General features: G+C 48.0%; 1 long non-coding RNA gene across 2 annotated transcripts; it reads left to right on the forward strand.

Moving 5' to 3' along the window:
* Positions 1–409: 409 nt before the first annotated feature.
* Positions 410–17,274, forward strand: LOC115526018. 2 transcript variants are annotated; one of them, XR_003972516.2, is made up of 5 exons: positions 410–649; positions 1,178–1,410; positions 5,130–6,535; positions 16,709–16,858; positions 16,956–17,274. It is a non-coding gene; the product is annotated as an uncharacterized LOC115526018 (long non-coding RNA). The 2 variants fall into 2 exon arrangements; XR_004344200.1 differs by having other exon boundaries at positions 16,709–17,274.
* The last annotated feature ends 1,314 nt before the right edge of the window (positions 17,275–18,588 follow it).

Genomic DNA, 18,588 nt, shown 5'->3' on the forward strand with positions numbered 1-18,588 from the left:
GGCTCCAGACTCCATGCTCTTGGGGAGTCTCCTGTGCTTAGGCACACTCTGGCTCCAGAGATTTAACCCTTGACTCTTACTTCTTTCCCCCCCCCCCCCCCCAACCCACTCCTGACTCTCACCATCACTTCTAAAGAGGCTCCTATTCCTAACTTAGAGGTGGCTACTGTAGAAGATAGGAGTTTGAATTCTACTTCTACCACTCATTAGGTTTACGCCCTGGGGCAAGTACTGAGTTAGCTCAGAACGTCAGGGCTGTTTTTCTTATCTGTAAATTCCGACAAGGGCTCTTTCACTGGGGTGCTGTGAGGACTGAGTGAGTTAAGATTTATGCACAGTACCTGGCATTAGAGGCATTGAGAATGATAGCAATTATTATTATTATTATTATTATTATTATTCACCACCTTCCCACTGGGCTGTTCCCAGAGCCCAGAGAGGTTATACATATAAGCTATGTCAAGTCTAAACATTTCCTACTCGATGTATAGTCTCTGGATCAGCAGCAGCAGCAGCACGGGAACTGTTAGAAATGCAGAATCTTGGGTCCTCTCAGACCTACTGAATCAGGATCTGAATTCTGACCTCATCCCAGAGGATTCGTTTGCACACTGCAGTGACAGAAGCGTGGATCTAAAGAATGATGATGGTAAAGGGGGACCGGGGTCCCTGGGAGGGAGGCCTCATGGCAGGCCTGGGAGCTGGGGTTCAGGGGCAGCTGAATATCATGCAGAGCCCGCCTCTGCTCCCCAGGCAGCTGGGCCCGCGGGGCACCTGCCAATCACCCCGCTCACTCAGCAATCTGCCCTCCCCACAATCAGAGCAGTCAAGCACCCCCGTGCAGCTGGGCGGCTGAATTATAGGCTGTGGGCAGATGGCAGAGATGGCTCTGTGTGCCATCCAAGGGGAGAAGGGAGTGAAGGGAAAGGAAGGTCCCTTCCACTGCCCTCCTTCCCCTGACAGCAGACACCCTGTTTTCTGGAGAGCCAGTGATGGGACGACCCCTCTCCCCCACGGGGCAAACCACCGAGCCCCCTTGCCTGGCGGTGTCATGGCCACATTATCTCAAGGGGCCTCAGCTATGTGAGTCCCTCTTCTCAGGGAGGAGCCTCCTCTCACTAACTAGCCTCTGACGATGTAGCCCTTTCACTCACCCAAAGCTCTGACTCTCCCCCAGAGCTGTGACTCATCAGCACACCAGGCAGAGGTAGACCTGAGACCGGAGGGGCCACAGCACAGTCATCTTTCCTGCGTCCAGAACAAACCCGACACAGAGCACAGGCACACGGGGTGCTAGGCGGGGAACATGCACTCCCCCCCGAAAGCCGAGCTGCAGCGGGTTGAAGCCTTTGTCGTCTTCTGGTATCAAAGCACGAGGGATGAGGATGGGGGAAGGACTCCAGGTGACAGGTAAGCCATGCTGCTGTCCCTGCTCCTTCCCTGTGCCTCCCAGAGGTGCTGGGAGGAGGCATCCCTCGAGCAGAGCCTACGCTCTGTCTTCCCACCCACATCCCAAGGCTGCATGTGGTCTGCTCACTCCGCCACCGTGTCTCAGCCCCGGTTCCTGGGAGGTTTGAAAGCTCTGTTTCCCAGACCTTCCCTCACTGGTGATAATTCAAACATCCATTAGGTTTTATGGGGCACCGCTTCCAGAGCTGCAGGAGATGGCTCTGGGGCTTCACTCTAGGCCTTAGGACTCCCTATGGCCTGCAGATCCTTCTGGCCACTTAGCCCATCTCCCCTGAACACCCTGCCCTCTCACCTTTCAGCCACCATAGCACTCTCCCTGAACTTGACGCTGAAGATACCAGGGCAGAACCCAGGCTTGTCATTGTAGCCTAGGCTTGAGGCCCCTTGTTCTGCCCAAAGAGGCAGCATTGCGGGTATGTGTGTGTGTGTGTGTGTGTGTGTGTGTGTGTGCGTGCATGGGTTTACATGCCTATATGCACCTGCATGTGTGCATATGTGTTTGAGGTGGTCACTCAAAGTTGGAGGAGAACCAGACCAGCTCGTTCAAAGCTCTCATTTTTCAGAGGAGGCTGGGAGAGGATAATAATAATAAACCCTAGATAATGATAAAGGTGATAGTAATGAGGCTGATTAAAGATAGCCACTCCCTATGGGACACTCACTGTGTGTCACATGACCAATGAGGACTTCCCATAGGGTGTCTAATGTAGTCCTTATGGTAGGATAAATTCATGAATACAGAAACTGAGGCCCAGAGAGGTTAAGTGACTTGCCTAATGCCACACAATGAGTAGGTAAAGACTAGAATTTGAACTCAAGGCTATCTGACGGAGCATCTAGAAGCTTTAGTATCTGGTGTTTGGTATCTAGTGTTTGGAGAGATGGTGGAGGCAGCGGGTGGCCTCCCTAACACAGGAGCAGTGGCAGAATTAAGTGAGCTCCTGGGGGTGGAAGTTGCAAAGATAAGGGACTGTTTTCTCAGTGCAGAGCCCAGACGAGAGCTGCAGTTCTTCTTTCCCAAAGCAGTGAGCTTCCCTGGAGGTCTTATCCCGCTGGGAGACAGGCCCCTGCCCCAGTGCCCTGGGGTTAGAAGGTACACACAGTGTCTTAGGCTAGACTCCTAAGAACCCTGTGTGCTCCCCTACCGGGCAAAGAGAAGCAGGTGAAGGATCAGGGGCGGGGTCCAAAATGAGGCTGGAGAAGGTTGCCATGTTGGAGCCCATGACATCTGTGCTGATCTGGAAAAGTGATAGGGCTGGCTGGAGGCTAGAGTGGAGGACGTGGGGTTTAGTGGGGGGACGTGTGCCCGGCACTGGAGAATTCTCTCTCCTTTTTTTTTTTTTTTAAGTTCTTATTTAAATTCCAGTTAGTTACATACAGTGTAAATTTAGCTTCAGGTGTCCAATATACTGACTTAACACTTCCATACATCACCCAGTGTTCATCACAACAAGTGCCCTCCTTAATCCCCATCACCTATATGGCCCTTTCCCCACCAGCCTCCCTTCTGGTACCAGCAGTTTGTTCTCTATAGTTAAGAGTCTATTTCTAGGTTTCTCTCTCTCTCTTTCCCCTTGCTTGTTTGTTTCTTAAATTCACATATCAATGAAATCATTGGTATTCGTCTTTCTCTGACTGACTTGTTTTGTTTGGCATAATACTCTCTAGCTCCATCCATGGCACTGCAAATGGCAGGATTTCTTCTTGTACAGCTGAATAATATTCCACTGGTATATATACCACCTCTTCTTTATCCATTCGTCAATTGGTGGACACCTGGCTCTTTCTATAATTTAGCTATAATAAATAATGCTGCCATAAACATCGAGGTGCATGTATCCCTTTGAATTAGTATTTTTTGTATTCTTTGGGTAAATACCTAGTAGCACAATTGCTGGATCGTAGGGTAGTTCTATTTTAATTTTGGGGGACCTCCATACTGTTTTCCACAGTGGCCACGTAAGTTTGCATTCCCACCAACCCAGCAAGAACATGGGGGAATTCTCTTTTAAGGAAGTTAAAGAAGATGCTGGGTAGAGAGTCACCCAAGCATAATTCAAATCTTGGCTCCACCACTTAATGCTTCGTGATGCTGGACAAAGTCAAATAATTCTCTGAGCCTGAGTTTGTTCATCTGTAAAATAGGGATTATAAGTCCAATACCCAGCATGAGGACTTGTGAAGTATATAAGACTTGTCATAGATGCTCAAAAATATGGTCCCTTCCTCTTCCCACACCCTACCAACCACTTCCACTAGAGACTCTGGACAATTTCCTTTATAATAATAACAGTAGTAACAAAAGTGACTACAACTTCCATTTACTGAGCACTTACTGTGTGATAGACATAACATTAAGCATCCTACTCATATTATCTCATTAACTTCTCCCTAAAACTCTATGCTAGATGCCATCCATCCATGCTTCCAAGCCCTGGAGAGGTTGACTGACTCATCCCAAGGCCCACGGAGCTAGAAAATAGCAGAGCTGACGTTCGATCTGATTCTAGGTTATACTGTGGTGACACATGACCCCCAAGTCTCAGTGGCTTACAGCATGTTGTGTGCCCACTGCCGGCCAGCTCTGGTTCTGGACCATGTCCTCCCTCTGAGACCCAGGCCGGTGGAGCAGCGTCCATCTGGGACATTGTCGGTCACCTTGGCAGAAGGAAAGCGACAGGGCCTGGAAGACATCTCTGTCTCTTCTGCTCACAATTAACTCATTGTCCCATTGTCCTCCTCATGCACCCACTCAACAACCATGTTGCCAGAAGGGCAATCTGTCCAAGAACCCAGAAGAGGGGACAGCCAGAATATTTGGAGCGTAACATTAATGACCACCATACCCAGTTTCTAATCCCTACCCTCGATGGGTTCCCACAGTAGAGTGAGCCTTGATTTCCTCATCTGTAAGGGAGGAGTAATAATTCTACTTTCAGGATGGTTCATGCTGACTCTGTGACCTGGTACACAAGAACCCAAGCCTGGAAAGACTGAATCATGGAGATTGCGTGCGGGGTTCAGAAATACTCTCGACTGGTCGGTTTAACCTTTATTTGGTGGAATGGCAAATGGTGCTGCGGAATTCAGAGGTTCCCGTGAGACAAGGGACATGCTTTAGAAAGTGCTGCTGCTCTCAGAGCTCGCGAAACCACCTTCAGGGGAGCCAGAAGGGAAGGAACGTTTCCAGGATGTCGATCAGAGGCAACAGCAAATGTGATTATGTCAGCAAATGTGCAAAAGTGCTGTACGCTTTTGAGGACTCTTCATTTAGGACTAATTAAATACTTGGAAGCAGGAAGATGAAAGGGTCCTCTCTGGGAAGCTACTTAGGCCAGCAAGACACTTCAGGGTCTATTTGCAGCATTTGGAGAGCTCCAGAGGAGGGGGAAGTGGGCGGCTCAACTGGGAACAACACTCAGAAGGAGGAACACGAGGCTATCAGGGACACTGCAGCATGCCCCCACCCCCACCCCAACCTTGGTCTCCCAGGGTCTGAGGTTTGGGTGATGTGAAAAACAGACCTGGGGTTTATGCTGGTTGTTGTGAAGGGGGTTGGGGGGTGCCTGTAGAATGGTGTGTATCAATTTCCTGTTGCTGCTCTAAAGAATTACCCCAAACTTAATAACTTAAAACAACACAAATTTGTTCTCTTATAGCTCTGCAGGTCAGAGGTCCGAGATCAGTTTCACTGGGTGAAAGTCAAGGTGAAGGCTTCCAGCGGCCACCTGCGCACCTGGGCTCATGGCTCCATCCTCCACCTTCCAAGCTCATCTCTGGTTTCTGCCTCTGCCTCCACATGGCTTTCTCCTATCCTGTCATCACACCTCCTCTGCCTCCTTCTTAGAAGAACGCTCAAGCTTACATGTAGGGCCAACCAGGGTGATTCAGGATAACCTCTCCATCTCAAGATCCTTAACACAATCATATCTACAAACTCCCTTTTGCAAACACTCACAGGTTCCAGGAATTAGGACCTGAGTATCTTCAGGGCCATTACCCAGCCTACCACATGACACATCCGAGATGGGTTGGGAGCAAAAGGGCAACCATGATCCAGCTGCACCCCACAGATCTCCCATGGGTCTGAGATAGGGGTATCCTCTAGGTCATGGTGGGACCTCTGCGGCAACCCCAGAAGAGCCCATGACACATCTCTCTTCAGCCATGAGGCAGCACATGAACACAGTGCTACTGAGCAGCAAAGACATGTTATATAATCAGTTAATCATGTATTAACAAACATGTGTTCAACACCTACTGTGTTCCATGGGGGGCGATTCAGACCTAGGGCCCTCCTGGGTTTTCCAACTAGGAGATTCATTCAACAATACTTACTGAGTCCCTGCTAGGTGTCAGGCACTGTTCTGGGTACTTGGGATATATCAGTAGACAAAACCCCCAAGCTCCCCGCCCTCAAGGTTACTGACATTCTACCAGTGGAGATGGACAATTAGGAATCATCATAAGTCAATCACATAGTATGTTAGGAGGTGATGGGGCTGTGGAACAAAAGACAAAGTGGGCCAGGTAAGAGGGGTCAGGTGTGCCAAGGTGGGGACAGGGAGGAGAGGGTAGTAAGAAGATAGTCAGGATAGACCTCATTGAACAGGTGAGGTTTAGGCAAAGACCTGAGGGGGAATTAGCCAAGTGGACATCTGGGAAGAGAGAGCTCCTGGGAGAGCAAAGAGCTAGAGCGAAGGTTCTAAGGTGGAGTGGACAAAGTGATGGGAAGGTCATAGCAGGTGAACACAGGGAACAGGAGCTCGGCGGGCTACCTCTGTGGAGCCAGCCAGGCCAAACCTAAAGAGAAGAGAAGACGGCGTAAAACAAGGTCTCTAAACCGCTGGTATGGACTCGGGAAAATCCTCTGAACTGGGAGCTAGCTCTGGGGTTGGGAGTTGCATGGCCTTGCTGAAGTCACTTAGCCTCCCTGAGATTCACGTTCCTCACTTACAGACTGAGAAGCTTGTGTGGATTCTCTCACTCCTCCGTTCATTCAGCGGACTCCATCAAGCACAGAGGAGGAGGCCCCAGGCAGATGGGAGACACTGCAGATCCTAAGGTGAGCCTGCTCTCCCTGTCTAGGTCCTTTCTGCTCTACTCTGTGCTGACAGAAGTGAGGGGCTTGGCCTGTAGATGAGAAAGCATAATGGTGGCAGGCCTTGGTATCAATTTGTGAATGTCCTGAAGAATAGCCCTGGATGGGTGGAAACGTTAGAGAAATACATCTGAGGAGCAAAATAAGAAATATCTCAGCAAAAACGAAATAGTTCTGAAAGGTCTCCTCCTTTGCTTGGAGGTGTGCAAGTAAAAGCTGAGAGCCGTTGGCTGGGGATGCCATAGAGATTTGGGTGGCAGATGGAGGCTGGAGTAGATGGTTTCAATTTTTTTTTTCAACGTTTTTTTATTTATTTTTGGGACAGAGAGAGACAGAGCATGACAGGGGAGGGGCAGAGAGAGAGGAGACACAGAATCGGAAACAGGCTCCAGGCTCCGAGCCATCAGCCCAGAGCCTGACGCGGGGCTCGAACTCACGGACCGCGAGATCGTGACCTGGCTGAAGTCGGACACTTAACCGACTGCGCCACCCAGGCGCCCCTGGAGTAGATGGTTTCAAAGGCCAAAGGGAGCTCTCTCTGATGTCTCCAACTCTAGAGAATGTTCATACCAAGGCAGGCGTGTCTGCTGGGACGTGTTGAAGACCTTGCTTTAGGCTGATGCTCTCCCATAAGTGCAAAGTGAGTGAGACAGTGGCCCCTGAAGCAGGAAGGCCATGTGACCTCCTTACCGGATCCTGCGTCTCCACTGGGTTGCTGTGGGAAGAGGGCTCCATAGCACAGACCTCCTGTGGGGTCTCGCTGCCTCTCCTCTAATGGGAGTGAAGCTGGGATTTCTCCTATGCCTGTCCTCTCCCATTGTCTCATCTGTCTATTGGCCACACAGGACTACAGTCTCTATGTCACAGAGTCTTTTCTCTCTCCAGTAGTGGCAGGTCAGGGAGCCCAAATGTTCTCCACTCCAAGACATACATTACTTTACAAGCCACCCAGTGGCCAGCTAAGACCCCCTGGGTCACTGCCCAAGAAAGCAACAGACCAGAGCTATGACAGCAGTGGGGCCTTGGCAGTCTGCTCCATGTGTCCCCAGAACAGGGGAGGGAGCCAAGGATCCCAACGCCAGGCCTGGCAGTATCCTTACTACCTCAGTTGACAGCCACACCCCCAAGGAGGTCAGGAGAGCTCCAGAGCACAGGTGAATTTTGCTAAATAGCCTCATTTTCTTCCCTTTTTACTACTGTCGTTCATTCATTTACCCAACAAATATTTATTGAGCATCTATTATGTGATAGGCACTCTCCTAGTTTCAGGGAACTCAACAATCAACAAAACAAATAAAAATCTCTGCTCTAAGGACAGTCTCTTCAATAAGTGGTGTTAGAAAACTTGGGGCGCCCTGGGTGGTTCAGTCGGTTAAGCATCTGATTTCTGCTCAGGTCATGATCTCGTGGTTTGTGAGTTCAAGCCCCACATCGGGCGCTGTGCTGATAGCTCAGAGCCTGGAGCCTGCTTCAGATTCGTGTCTCCCTCTCTCTCTGCCCCTCCCCCTCTCACACTCTGTCTCCCTCTCTTTCTCTCTCTCACTCTCTCTCAAAAATAATAAATAAACATTAAAAAGAAGAAGAAGAAAATATAGGGAAGAGCTCTTTGACATTGGTCTTGGCAGTTATTTTTTGGATATAACACCAGAAGCACAATCAACAAAAGCCAAACTAAACAAGCAGAGGTACATTAAACTACAAAGCTTCTGTACAGAAAAGGAAACCATTGACAAAATGAAAGGCAACCAACAAAATGGGAGAAAACACCTGCAAACCATATGTCTGATAAGGTTTTCACGTATAAGATAGATAAGGAACTCATGCAACTCAATAGCAAGAAATAATAATAATCTGATTTAAAAATGGGCAAAACACCAGAATAGACATTTCCCCCAAAAGATATTCAAATGATCAACAGGTACATAAAAAGGTTTTCAACATCACTAATCATCAGAGAAAGGCAAGTCTAAACCACAATGAGGTATCACACCAGGACTGTTAGAATGGCTATTACCAAAAAGAAAAAAAAAAAAAAAGAAAGAAAGATTTGTGAGAGTGTGGATGAAAGGAAAACCCTTTCCTGCAAATTGGTGTACTCATTATGGAAAACAGTATGGGGGCTCCTCAAAACATTAAACATAAACTACCTATGTCCCACTCCTGAGTGTATCTAAAGGAAGTGAAATCCACTACATGAAGAGATATCTGCACTCCCATGTTGCTTGCGGCATTATGCACAATGACCAAGACTGGAAAAAACATAAGTGTCCATCAGTGGATGAATGGATAAAGAAAATATGATCAATACATACACTGAAGTATTTGTTATTCAGCCATTAAAAGAGGAAATCCTGCCATTTTGCAATGTGATGAACTTAGAGGGCATTATGTTAAGTGAAATAAGCAGATGGGGAAAGAACAAATACTGTATGGTATCACTATATATAGGATTAAAGAAGAAAAGTCAAATTCATGAAGCAGAGAGTACATTGGACGGTGGCTGCCAGGGGCTGGGAGGGCGGGCGGGGAGTGGGGAGACGTTGATCAAAGGTCCAACTTTCAGTTATAAGATGACTATGTTCTGGCATGTGTGGGTGGCTCAGTTGATTAAGTGTCCGACTTCGTCTCTGGTCATGATCTCTCGGTTCATGAGTTTGGGTCCCGAGTCAGGCTCTGTGCTGACGACTCAGAGCCTGGAGCCTGCTTCAGATTCTGTGTGTGTGTCTCTCTCTCTGCCCCTTCCCTGCTTGCACTCTGTCTCTGTCTCTCTGTTTCTCTCAAAAATAAATAAACATTAAAAATTTTATTAAAAAAAGACAAATAAGTTCTGAGGATCTTGCACAGAGCATGGTGATTACAGATAACCATACTGTATTGTATACCTGCAATTTGCTAAGAGAGTGGGTCTTAAGCATTTTCACACAAAGAAAAAGATAACTATGTGAGGGGTTGGATATGTTCGTTAACTTGTTCGTGGTAATCATTTCACAATGCATATGTATATCCAATCACCACTCTGTGCACTTTAAATGTACACAATTTTATTTCTCAATTATACCTCAGTAAAGCTGAGAGAGGAAAAATCCCCACCCTTGTGGAGCTCACATTCTAGCAGGGGAAACAGATAATAAACAAGATAAATAAACTGAGCATGCAGCGTGTGAGAAGTGTGCGGAAGGAATACAGGGAGCAAGGGGGGTGTATGTGAGACAGGGTGGTCAGAGAAGGTCTCGCTGGGAAGGTGCCGTGGGAGGCAGGTGAGGGCAGCCGGGCTCACAGACAAGCTATTGCTCTCTGATTCTCCCCTCCCCTCTTCCCAGGCTGGTGGCAAGCTGCTGGGAACCCACCCCTTTCAGGTTCTATTGCTGTATTTAACTCTTTTAGGGTGTTCACAAGCCATTACCTCTTTTATTTATTAATTCTATTGATCCCTTTTGTTGTAATGGGAAGGAAACTAATAGCTTCTGAGCCTATGCTGTGTCCTGGGCCCTGGGCTGCATGCTGAGCTGTGCGTCCCTCAGCCCGTTGAATCCTCATGACCCCTGGGGGGCACGCGTGCTTATGCCCACTCTAGACATGAGAAAACTGAGGTGACCTGCTTTAGGTGTCTGGACCAGGGTTGAAGGACTAGTAAGCTGAGCAACTGAGATTTGAGGTCAAGTCTGACTCCAGAGTCTGTGCTTTTTTCACAACACATGAATTGCGATTTTCATAATTGTCGGGGGAGGCGGGGAGGGAGCGGGTCTCAGATTATCTGGGAAGGCGTGTGCTTAATTTGAACCCTATGATGCTGGCATCGCCTTCCCCATTCCAGAGTAATAATTACTGAACTATACTATTCTCAAAAAGAGCCCGTGAATTTGGTAGGCAGAGCAACTATTCCTTTATTCTCATTTGATAGGTGATAAGACCTAGGCACAGACGATTTAGTTGGTTCGCCCACGGCCACACTTGGAGTATTCGATGGAAGCAAGGCTAGAGTCGCCTGGTATTCCGTTCTTCCTCTTGCTTCCTTTTAAAAACCCATCTAGTTTCTTTTCAGTGAGATGGTACATGTACACTGGACAAAACTTAAAGGCGTAACAGGGTAGATAAAGAAAATGTCTCCCTCCCCACCCTGTCCCCGGATCTGCATCTCACCGCCCCTGAGGCAACAACCATACAGCCTGCTGTTCCTTCCTCTCCACTCCTTCCCCCAGTGGAAATGGCAGAGGAGAGAATCAGATCTTCTCTTGGCTTAGGGTTTTAAACCAGTCTCGGCCACCTGTTTGCTGAGTGACCTTGGGCAAGTTGCTACATGTCTCAGAGCAGGAGTTCTCCAGCTATAAAATGGGGACAAGGTCACCTACCTCAGAGAGCTCTCCTGAGTATCAAAGTGAAAGGGGAGCATGCAGGAAAGTGCATTGTAAACCATGCAGAGCCTCACGAAGGTTGCTAAATATTTTTATTCTCTGCCTCTGGAAGAGCCCAGAAATGACCACCAGGTTCTCACCCTCTCAGAGACAATGGAGAGGATGAATAGGAGATGGAACTCATTTCCACAGGATGAAAGGAAATGATTCAAACTGTACCAAGTGCAATTAAAATTTAATAGTACAGGAAACTTTGCTTTGGAATCCCAAAGGGGCTTCTGAGTTTTCCTTCTTTGAAAAGTTTTTGGAAAATACTAATAACAATGTATTAAGACACTAATCTTCCAAGAGGCAAGGGAATGGATAAAAAGCCCTCTCTAGTCCCTTCCTTTCTAGAAATTAGAATTCAAGTGGAAGAGAAATTTAAACCAAACCTTCTGTCCCTGGCCCAGCTCTGGGGTGACCAGATGGGCTAATGACACATTGCCAGCCACACTCATGCCTGGCCTTTGCTACCAGCTTGTTGACTCTAGGTGCACTTTCCAGGTTGACCTTCTACTCTGGAGACCACCCTGGAGTTGGTTCTGTTGTTTGTGGCCAACGAACAGAATTTGATGGATATCTGGGGATTGGGGTAGAAGGGGAGCTTCAGCTTATAGGAAGGAGACATTCTCCAGAAGCTGGAGCATATCCTGGTCTTGGCTACTTGTAAGGACCCAGAGCAATATGGCCACCCTTCTGTGCCAGGAAGGAGGGGAGGGGAAAAGAAGGGTGGGCCTGCCTCTCTGCTGCACATGGCCTGCATGAAGGATTGCCACCACCCTTATGAAAACAAGTCCCCGGATCTCCAGAGTTTCGCTGCAGGAAGATCTCTAGGAAGGTGGGGCAGTGGGGCCCCTAGGGTTTCACTTTGCTTGGACGCTTCTCTCTCTCAGACAGTTGCTGCTGCCACCTCACTGGCCAATCAGGAACAAAGTCCTCCTCCTCCTCCACCCCTTAGTGTGGCAGATGAAGGTTGGGGATTCCCACATGAACACCTATTAAGGGAAGAGAAAGGACAAGGAGGCAAAGGAGTATTCGCCGACTGAAATACTCGGTCTTGTAGGGCACAGGGTGCTGGGTCATCCCAGGCCTGTCGAATACCTCCCTGCAGCCCCACAATGCTCTAGGGGGTCCCAAAGGAGAAGCACGACTTCATGAGGCCCCTTTCTTGGGGCTTCTTCACCTCTACTTCTTGCTTGTCTGCATGTGGATGGTGGTGCCTTAAAACGAACTCAACCATCTTGACCTTTGAGGTCCATATCGACAGAAAAAGCCCCACTGTGCCACCTGCTTCAGGATTTCCATCCCTTCTGCTTGGAGGACTAGAAAAGACTTCCTCTCCAGGCGACAGATGACAAGGAAGCCCCACCCCATGCACCCAGACTCAATAGAATAATATTATAGTCCAGAGATTCTAGCATCACTTCCATCCCATGACGAGGGGTTGCAGAAGGTCACTGGTCCCAAGTTTAGTGTGAAGCCCCATACCTAGCATTTGCAGAAACTGGCTATATTGGGGCCAGGATGGGAAAGGGCAGTATTTCTGAATCCAGTCTGTATTGGGGAAAACAATAAATGCAATGGTCCCTAAAGTTATCATATATTCTTATGACTATTCTTTAATAAAAATATCTTTAATTTGCAGGCTTATGTAGGGCCAACCCAATGAGCCTGCCCTTTCAATAAGAGCAGTCAAGGCAGGAAAGGGGGGACTCCCATCCATACTAGGGATCGGAGCCAGAGTCCAGTCAGCCTGGGCGTCAATCCTACAGAATGCTCTCTCTGGACTCATTGTAATCGGGAGGTTACAAGCCCAGGCTTTCAAGTTTGTAGGACCTAACACCACACCCTCCATTTATCAGCCCTGGAATTCTGCATGGGCTGCTTGACTACTCCGTGCCTTCCTTTTTATTTTATTTTATTTTATTTTATTTTTTTAATTTTATTTTTTATTTTTTAAAATTTGCATCCAAATTAGTTAGCATATAGTGAAACAATGATTTCAGGAGTAGACTCCTTAGTGCCCCTTACCCATTTAGCCCATCCCCCCTCCCACAACCTCTCCAGTAACCCTCAGTTTGTTCTCCATATTTATAAGTCTCTTCTGTTTTGTCCTACTCCCTGGTTTTATATTATTTTTGTTTCCCTTCCCTTATGTTCATCTGTTTTGTCTCTTAAAGTCCTCATATGAGTGAAGCCATATGATTTTTGTCTTTCTCTAATTTCACTTAGCATAATACCCTCCAGTGCCATCCACGTAGTTGCAAATGGCAAGATTTCATTCTTTGTGATTGCTGAGTAATACTCCATTGTATATATATACCACATCTTCTTTATCCATTCGTCCATCGATGGACATTTGGACTCTGTCCATACTTTGGCTATTGTGGATAGTACTGCTATAAACATAGGGGTGCCTGTGTCCCTTTGAAACAGCACACCTGTATCTCTTGGATAAATGCCTAGTAGTGCAATTGCTGTGTCGTAGGGTAGTTCTATTTTTAGTTTTTTGAGGAACCTCCATCCTGTTTTCCAGAGTGGCTGTACCAGCTTGCATTCCCACTAGCAGTGTAAAAGAGATCCTCTTTCTCTGCATCCTCACCAACATCTGTTGTTGCCTGAGTTGTTAATGGTGCCATTCTGACAGGTGTAAGGTGGTATCTCATTGTGGTTTTGATTTGTATTTCCCTGATGATGAGTGATGTTGAGCATTTTTCATGTGTCGGTTGGCCATCTGGTTGTCTTCTTTGGAGAAGTGTCTATTCATGTCTTTTGCCCGTTTCTTCACTGGATGATTTGTTTTTTGGGTGTGGAGTTTGATAAGTTCTTTATAGACTTTAGATACTAACCCTTTATCTGATATGTCCTTTGCAAATATCTTCTCCCATTCTGTCGGTTGCCTTTTAGTTTTGCTGATTGTTTCCTTCGTTGTGCAGAAGCTTTTTATTTTGATGAGGTCCCAGTAGTTCATTTTTGCTTTTGTTTCCCTTGCCTCTGGAGACATGTTGAGTAAGAAGTTGCTGCGGCCAAGATCAAAGAGGTTTTTGCCTGCTTTCTCCTTGAGGATTTTGATGGCTCCCTGTCTTGCATTTAGGTCTTTCGTCCATATTGAGTTTATTTTTGTGTATGGTGTAAGTAAGTGGCATTCTTCTGCATATCGCTGTCCAGTTTTCCCAGCACCACTTGCTGCAGAGACTGTCTTTATTCCACTGGATATTCTTTCCGGCTTTGTCAAAGATTAGTTGGCCATACATTTGTGGATCCATTTCTGGGTTCTCTATTCTGTTCCATTGATCTAAGTGTCTGTTCTTGTGCCATCTCTGCCTTCCTTTTCTCATCTGCGGTATGGGAATAATCATATCTTCTTCGTAGGAAATAGAAGTTAAATGTGATAAAGAGTTTAGCACAGTGCCTGGCACACAGTGTGCTTGCTAATGGCAGGTACTGTTGTGGAGTGGTGCAGAAGCAGGCCATTCCAAGGAGCAGGGCCTTGACAGAGAAGGCCCAGAGATGGGACGTGATGGGGCATCAAGGAAAGAAAAGGCCAGGAGGGAAGAGACTGCTCCTCTTCTCTCCTCTCCATAAAGGCCACTGCTGCCTCTGTGGGCAGGGAAACTAGGAAGTCTGAGTCAGGCCTCTTCACATCTCCCTAGCTTCCATCTTCCCCTTGGGGAGATGACCTAAATCTTTCAACCTCCATGCCAGGATGTGTCAGGTGCCTGGAACTGGTGGAAGAAGGGCTCCCCTGTCTGCCCCTGTGCCCTTCCCAGAGCTGAGGGGTAGAGCCCACAGGGATTCCATGAACAAGTGCCGAGCGTGGGTAGCATGCAGCCAGTAGGGCCCATGGACCCCTCTCCTCAAGGTGCCGTGGGAGAGTGGAGCTGCATCCCCCACTCGGAACCCTTCCCCAGCAGGTGGGCGCCTGGTGGGGCCAGATGCTATGACAGATTGCAGAAGTTTTTCTAAGTTTATAGGTTTTAAAAGGTCAGGCTCTTTGGTGGTAAAAGTTTCAGAGACCAGTAAAATTTACTGGAGGAGACGGGAGACATGACTGAAAGTAAAAGGCTGCAGCCAGGAGTCTAAGGGATCTCAGCTCCATCCCCTAACGGGCTGTGGGAACGGAGGCAAGGCACAGAGGCTCTCTGGGCTCTGTGTTTTAACCTGGAAAATGGGAGCAAGCACCGTGGTAAGGGGCAGGAGGGTGTGCGCCCCCATGAGCCTGGGCTCTTTACCGCCTGATTACACTGAGTCCCAGAGCCCTCTGTAGGATTTAAACCCAGGTTGATTGATTGAATTCTGGAAAGTGCCAAGCACAGGCGTGACTACAGTCCTCCTGGGCACGGTGTTGGGAGCAGCTGGACACAAAGCCAAGGCACAGGCCTACAGGTCCTGCATCCTCAGGGCTTTTCATTACCCACCCTGGGCCGCTGCCGTCTGCGTGTCTGCCTCTGCGCCCCCGGAGGAGCCCGGCCGTCTGCAGGCAGAGCTCCGGAATCAAATTAGCCAGGCCTCTGCTTTTTCCCTCGTCCCCACCGGCCACGGCGAGTTCATCAAGGCCGCTCACTAATTTTTATCTTGTTTAAAAGGGACAAAAGTGACTCCACAGTTTCATCGGAGGCAATTTACACCCCGCCACTGGCCACAGCTCCAACTACCCCCTGTCTGCTGTGCCATCAAATCCATTAATAGGAGATTTCTTTGGGGGAAACTTGACTGATGCTCCATCAGAGAGGCACAGAGGCAATACATCTCCATTCGAGGCCGTGGCCTGCCCGGCTCGCTATAATCCTATTACCTAAAGCTAATTCCCTAATGCACACACTGTACCAAGACATTCTCTTCCCTCCCCAGCACAGTTGGGCAGTCCCAGAGGATTCCAGGAGCTCAGAGCAGAAGTGCAGGCTTGGGGCTCAGAGGACAGGGTCTCCAGGCTTTTTGGTTGCTCCCTTCCCCGGGGCTTGGCATGTGGCCTTGGCTGGCCCTCCATTCCACAGCCCTGGAGGGTCAGTCACATTCAGGCCACCCCAACTCCACGGCTCTGCCTCTCCTGAAGCCTTCTTTTCTTTTCCTCCCTCTATTTCCCTCTTTTTTTTTCTCCTTTTCTCCTTGCCTTTTACTGCTAGCTTCCTTTTCTTCTCCGTTTCCTGCCAATGTTTTCTTTTCTCATCTTCCTTTTCCTCTTCCTTTTACTTTTGCCTTCTCTCCCTTCTTCTCCAGATCCCTCTTTTCCTGTAGTATTACCTTCTGTTTCTTTGCACCATCTTCTTGCCCCCCTCTCCCCCACTGCTTGGGGACCATGCCCGCACAAGTTCAGTGCCCAGTGCTGCTTCTTGCTGTCTGTCTCCAGGTGGCTTGGCTCTGTGGAAGGAATGGGCTCCAGGCCACACTGGTCGTGGCTTGGGGCAACAGGTGAGGGAGTGCCTTGTGGGTATGCGCAGGGAGCCCCAGGGAGGACAAAATGGGGCATTCGGAGGCAGTGGTTAGGACATGGAGGGGAGCGGCTAAGTGTTGTTTGTTCTTTAATGATGCAGCAACTGTAATGGAAACCCCAGTGGGTTACTGCTAAGCACCAAACCTGGTAACGGCCATACGGAGGGCCCCCGTCAGTGAATGGTATAATGCTTGTTGTAGATTTTATAATGCACATAAACAAGAGGAAACATCCTTCTAGAAATTTACAGCAGATTTCTCAGTGACAATGAGAAATGAGCATGAGCCTAAGAATCTTTGTGTATCACTCCAGATGCTGGGCTTGAAGATGGATTTAGGAATCCACAAATGCCCTTCCTGAGTTTGAGCCCCTTCAAGACCTCAGCCTGGACGCCTGGGGACAGCCTGGTTCTTCTTGCCTTGTCCTGCTGTCAAGCCTGGATGTACTCGTTCTGGAGTGGAGGTGCCTAGTTTCTCCTATTGTACCGTGTGTCCTCATCTCCATTCCTCCAAAAGGAATTCCTGGAGATGATTTTCCCTGTTTTATCTGGCTTGTGCAGTGAGGAAGCACATGACTTCAGAGAAGGGGAGCCCAATCTCCTTGAGCTGGACCAAGCATTCCGGCACCAAACTCTGGCTAATAGCCATCCAAAGGGACTCCATCAGTGAGTGTTAAATGCTAATGCAGGTTTCATCATGCACACGAATAAGGGGGGAAATCCAGACAAAACCAAAAAGGACTCGGCCCTGACCAAGGTGATTTTTTTTTTAACCATGACAACTGAGAAAATTCTTCTTTCCCACAGTGTTCCCAGCCTATGCCACACTTAAATCCAACTGGAAATGGAATTGAAAGGAATAAAAATATTTGTGGTTGAAGCTTGCCGTGATTTGATACAGGTGTATCTTGCTTTTCACACACTCGAGACAAGGAAGTCTGCTTCTACCCAAATGGTAAAGTGGGAGTGAGATTCACTCAAACAGAAATTCCCAGCCACACTCTTCTCTGACAGTTTTTTTGGCGCACAGCTGGGTGTCTGAGGGATAGATCCTTTCCTATTCGACTGACAAAGGAAAAAGAAACCCTTGTTTCAAGAAAACGTTTAAAAGCAAAGTGTTGATGGGGCACCTGGGTGGCTCAGTTGGTTGAGCATCTGACATCAGCTCACGTCATGATCTCATGGTTTGTGAGTTCAAGCCCCACATCAGCCTCACTGCTGTCGGCACAGAGCCTGCTTCAGATCTTCGGTCCCCCTCTCCCTCTGCTCCTCCCCTGCTCAGCCTGTCTCTCTCAAAAATAAATAAACATTAAAAAAATTCTTAAAAGGAAAGTGTTGACAATGTTCATGAAATGGTATTAATAAGCAAAGGACAGGATGGGATGCAAAATTATATGTACAGTGTATTTACTTCATTGGACACATTATAACAGAAAATTATAGAGGAATATATATCAAAATATTAACAGGGGATGTTTCTGGGTAGTGAGTAAGCCCATGGATGATTTTAATGTTTCTTCATATTTTTCTATAATAAGCATGTATTATTGTATTCTCTTTTTTAATTAAAAAACTTTTTTAATGTTTATTTATTTTTGAGAGAGAGAGAGAGAGACAGAGAGACAGAGCACAAGTGGGGAAGGGATAGAGAGAGAGGGAGACACAGAATCTGAAGCAGACTCCAAGCTCTGAGCTGTCAGCACAGAGCCTGATGCGGGGCTTGAACCCACAAACCGTAACATCATGACCTGAGCTGAAAAGTCAGATGTTTTACTGATTGAGCCACCCAGGCACCCTTATTATATTTTCATAATACATGTTATGGGGGTGCCTGGGTGGCTCAGTCAGTTTAGCGTCCAGCTCTTGATTTCGGCTCAGGTCACGATCTCGTGGTTCATGGGTTTGAGCCCTACATCAGACTATGTGGTGTCAGTGCTTGGAGCCTGCTTGGGATTCTCTCTTCCTCTTTCTCTGCCCCTGCTCCCCTTGTGCTCTCTCTCTCTCAAAAATAAATAAACTTGGGGCGCCTGGGTGGCGCAGTCGGTTAAGCGTCCGACTTCAGCCAGGTCACGATCTCGCGGTCCGTGAGTTCGAGCCCCGCGTCAGGCTCTGGGCTGATGGCTCGGAGCCTGGAGCCTGTTTCCGATTCTGTGTCTCCCTCTCTCTCCGCCCCTCCCCCGTTCGTGCTCTGTCT

Source organism: Lynx canadensis, chromosome D1 (genome assembly GCF_007474595.2).
Source record: "Lynx canadensis isolate LIC74 chromosome D1, mLynCan4.pri.v2, whole genome shotgun sequence".
In the NCBI taxonomy this organism is placed as follows: Eukaryota; Metazoa; Chordata; class Mammalia; order Carnivora; family Felidae; genus Lynx; species Lynx canadensis.